Source organism: Nanorana parkeri, unplaced genomic scaffold (genome assembly GCF_000935625.1).
Source record: "Nanorana parkeri isolate BGI_ZX_2015 unplaced genomic scaffold, ASM93562v1 scaffold652, whole genome shotgun sequence".
NCBI classification, from domain to species: domain Eukaryota; kingdom Metazoa; phylum Chordata; class Amphibia; order Anura; family Dicroglossidae; genus Nanorana; species Nanorana parkeri.
Genome location: NW_017306920.1, coordinates 303,867 through 308,207, shown reverse-complemented (window position 1 = coordinate 308,207; position 4,341 = coordinate 303,867). Strand labels below are relative to the sequence as shown.

Below are 4,341 nucleotides of genomic sequence, written 5' to 3'. Positions count from 1 at the left end.
CTAATAATAAATAAATAATAATAAAATGTAATTTATCATTTATGTATGTGTCCCTGGAATGGGGTTGCCAGGACTTGTAAATTAATACCATTTCCCCGAAAGAGTGGTTTCTCAATGAATTGCCGGAGTTGTTGTTTTACTCCGGTCCTGATTACTAAGCTGTCAGCCTTCCTTGTGGGCCATGGTATCTGAGAAGAGCTGAGTACTACCGGACCGGAACTCTTTCTATAGTTCTGGGAGAAGAAGAACCCGGTGCTGCTAGCCAGGTTTCAGGCAAGGCCTCATGGAACTTTATCACAGCTAGAGACCAAGATGGCTTCCGCTGATCTTAGACCCACGCTGCTTCCGTATCCCTCTACCCTAGGATGTCACTCTTCTAGGGGGAAGATAACTATGGGGTGGGGGCATGTGAGGGGTGAATTGTGTCCCAACTCTTCCTTGGGAACAGGTGTTCTGGAGACTAACATCCAGCGGCAGTTCCCGACCGTACATCCCAGGTACCGCACGGACTTTGCTTAGAAACTCTGTACTGCTGTCGCTTGAGCCAGTGTCCACGGATCACGTCGCTTTTTGGACTGTAGCAAGCAGGTGCTCAGAGCCAATGAACAGTACCATGAGATCCCCACTGTTTCCCTAGGAAGTACCCCCAAATTGTATTGGTTCTGTGGGCTAGGGGCATAGTAGAACAATGGACTGAACTGTGGCACCAGGCAGCCTGGGGGTCTCTCTCAGCTTTACTCCACACCTTGCCTCGTCTGGTGTTTGGAGTAAACATGCTATAATACACTATTCTTGGTGGGTGTTACGGTGAAGGGGATTGCCATGGTGGTATGAAGTCGGGGTACCATGGCAGCAGAGGGATGTGTTCTCCTCTGTGGAAAATCCAAACCACTACCGGGATTCGGGAGGCATCACCGGATGGAACATTGATACGCTGGGCTGAAGAGAAGCACCCTTAAGGTCTTACTGGAATCTTGAGGACACGTGTCCAGCAATAAGTCCCAACAAGACCATTCCCATGACAGTATGTATTTAAACATGTAAGTATGTATGGGTTATAAAGTCATTATGCCCCTAACAGATTTTGTACAGTATAAAAATGGTGTGTTGGTTCAATAAAGCTCACTCTCCCTCAGCTTTACTCCACATCTTGCCTTGTAGAGTGTTTGGAGTAAACATGCTATAATACAATATTCTTGGTGGGTGTTCCGGTGAAAGTGATTGCAATGGTGGTATGTAGTCGGGGTACCGGGGCAACCATCACATCTGAGGCAGCAGGGGGATGTGCCCTCCTCTGTGGAAAATCCAAACCACTACCGGGATTTGGTAGGCATCATGGGATGGAGCATTGATACACTGGGCTGAAGAGAAGCACCCTTAAGGTCTTACTGGATTCTTGAGGACAAGTGGCCAGCAATAAGTCCCAACAAGCCCATTTCCACAACAGTATATATATATGTATATATATATATACTGTATATGTATTTACTTATTTATTTTTGGTAAATGTTTCCAATGACATCTTCCCATGCCTTGCGTTTGACAATAGCTAACCTATTAACCCTACAAATGAGCATCGTTGCGCTTTGCTGAAGCACCCTTACAACGCAAACACCCTTAAGGACCTATTGGAACCTCAAGGATAAGTGGCCAGCAATAAGTCCCGCCAAGCCCATTCCCATGATAGCATGTATTTATGTAAGTATGCGTGAAAGTATGTATTTCCAACTACATCTTCCTAAGCCTTGTGTTAAGCAATAGCTTGCCTATTAACCCTAAAATGGGCAGAGTTATATAACAACCCCCCCCCCCCGCCGCCCTGATAGACATCAATGGGGTTTGCCGCCAACTGAACTCAGTCAGATTAACTGCAGCAAAGAGATCTTGCCATCTTTAAAACCTTGCTCCGTTCTTTGATATTGGTAAATAAAGACTTCCACCCGGCCAATACAAATCTAAACTTTGCAGGACGGAGGAACGCGGATTATCTCCGTTGTCACAAAACAGAGGCGAAGGTCACCATGGCTGCGTTTTTCTATCGTCCGGGGAGTACACCAAATGCTCAGCATACTTCACGATGACAGAGAAAGATGCACAAACCCCGTCCAGGAACATATTTCTCAGAATGAAGCATGCCAGTTCCGCTCGTGTTCTTGACATCTGCACAAGACATTAAAAGGGGAACTGCGATGATATTTTATATACAGACGATTTGTTTTTTTTATGAAGCTGGAAATGTGGTTATAACAATGTACTAAGAATGACGCGGGGTAAAGAGATTGCGGCGGACGCACGCTCAGAATACATGAATAGCGAGCGGGATATCAGACAAATCTAATGCTCCACCATCACATATTATCACAGAACTCTGATTGTCCCTTTAATCCCTTCGCGGATCACTTCAATGGACCACCACGCCCCCTCCTGCCTCACAAAAAAGTTAGCCGGCCGCAATGCGAGGCAGTGCATCCTGGCCAGAATCAGGCCCGGAACGCACTGCAACTGGTGTGAGCGAGCCCTGAGAAACCCACAGGGGCGGCGGAGGGAGGGGGGACGCACACTTCCTGCGGTACATCATTGGCAGCACGACCCTGTAAACGAACTCCCGGCGTCTTTGTTTACCTTTGTAAAGCCGGCTGCTGCCAGATCACGTCTGTGGGTCGGTAAAGTCTGTCTTATCACATAGGCATTACAAGCGAATTGTACAAATGGCTCTATTCACAAAGCTTTAAGCCACAGTGACAGGTCCTCTTTATAGAGACATCCCCGGTCTATTAGACCCTAAATGACACATAGGGACCCCAAAGAGGCTGATGAAGCACAGATCTTCTTCAGTTTCTTCTCCAGCTACAACAGCCGAAGAAATGACAGGCTGATAGCGTCGTTCATATCAACTCCACGTTCAGTGATTGGAGGGGAGGTCAGCAGGTGGTGTACGGTGATCTCCCCTCCGATCCATCTACAGAGACCCACCATGCAAAAAGTTATAGATCCGCACAATCGCTTGTATGGTTCGGGAAGGGTGCAGGAAGTGTGCGTCCCCCCTCCCTCCGCCGCCCCTGTGGGTATCTCAGGGCTCGCTCACACCAGATGCAGTGCGTTCGGCCTGATTCTGGCCAGAATGCACTGCCTCGCATTGCGGCCGGCTCACTTTTTTGTGGGGCAGGAGGGGGCGTGGTGGTCCATTGAAGTGAATGGAACAGTAGCCACGAGTCAGTGCGAGGCAGTGCGTTCTGCCCAGAATCGGGCCGGAACGCACTGCATCTGGTGTGAACGAAGCCTTAAGCTCTACTGTCCTCCATGAGACATGGGGCAGGCCATCATGGAGGACAGTAGAACCTGAGATACCCATAGGGGCGGCGGAGGGAGGGGAACGCACACTTCCCGCACCTTTCCATCACCCTTCACGAACCACACAAGCGATTGGGCAGATCTATAACTTTTTGGAACCTAGACAAAAAATGAGAAGTTAACCCTTCCAGTGCGAGGGCAGCTCCACTGCAAGGGTTAAAAATGTGTGCCTGTGGTTTTGCTTTAAGTAATTTTAATTTGAAAAGTCGCTCTCCTGAGATCATTATTGCATTTTATAATCTGGAGGGGAACATTAATTTGGTGCAGAGTGACAATTGGTGACAAGCAATCACAGTTACAACTTCCCTCCTAGAATATAGATCAGTCCATGTAACAACTCACTGCAAAGAATCAGAGTTCTAAGTCCCGCCTCCCTGATGTACCGCTCCTCCCCTTTTCATCCAGCTTCCAATCTAATGCGCTCTGTTCTGTGTGCAGCGTCTTGGCTGCAGAGTGTCTATTATCTCCAGGGCGAGACTCTCCCGGGAGAGGAGCCGCCCGGACATCTGCACACACAGCTCCGTCATCCCCGCCGGACATCGGGATCTATTCTGCAGAAAAAGATACAATGTAACCAGTCCCGAGATCACGTGGGTGTGTAATGAAATACAGTGCTCAGTATAGTCAGCTGGCTCGTTGGTCTAGGGGTATGATTCTCGCTTAGGGTGCGAGAGGTCCCGGGTTCAAATCCCGGACGAGCCCAATTTTTATTTTTTCCCATCTAAATTATAAATGTAATGGAAATATCCATCTGATAATGATTATTATATTGTTATGAGTAATACTAAATTATCATCACATATAACTAAAAATTAGATGCAAGTACAACATGTGAATGTGCAGGAGCATGCAGCTGCATATGAATGCTTCTAGCAAGCATAATAATGTAACATAAAATATGACCGTGCGTATCTATGCGCTTTTGCATTCGCATGTGGGCAGGACGGAGCATTGGGGATGCTTTCAATTTTTTATTTATTCTTTAATGCT

General features: G+C 47.4%; 1 non-coding gene across 1 annotated transcript; it reads left to right on the top strand.

The window, feature by feature from the left end:
• The first annotated feature begins 3,981 nt into the window (after positions 1-3,981).
• On the top strand, positions 3,982-4,053 carry TRNAP-AGG. Its single transcript has one exon. It is a non-coding gene; the product is annotated as a tRNA-Pro (tRNA).
• Positions 4,054-4,341: the final 288 nt, after the last annotated feature.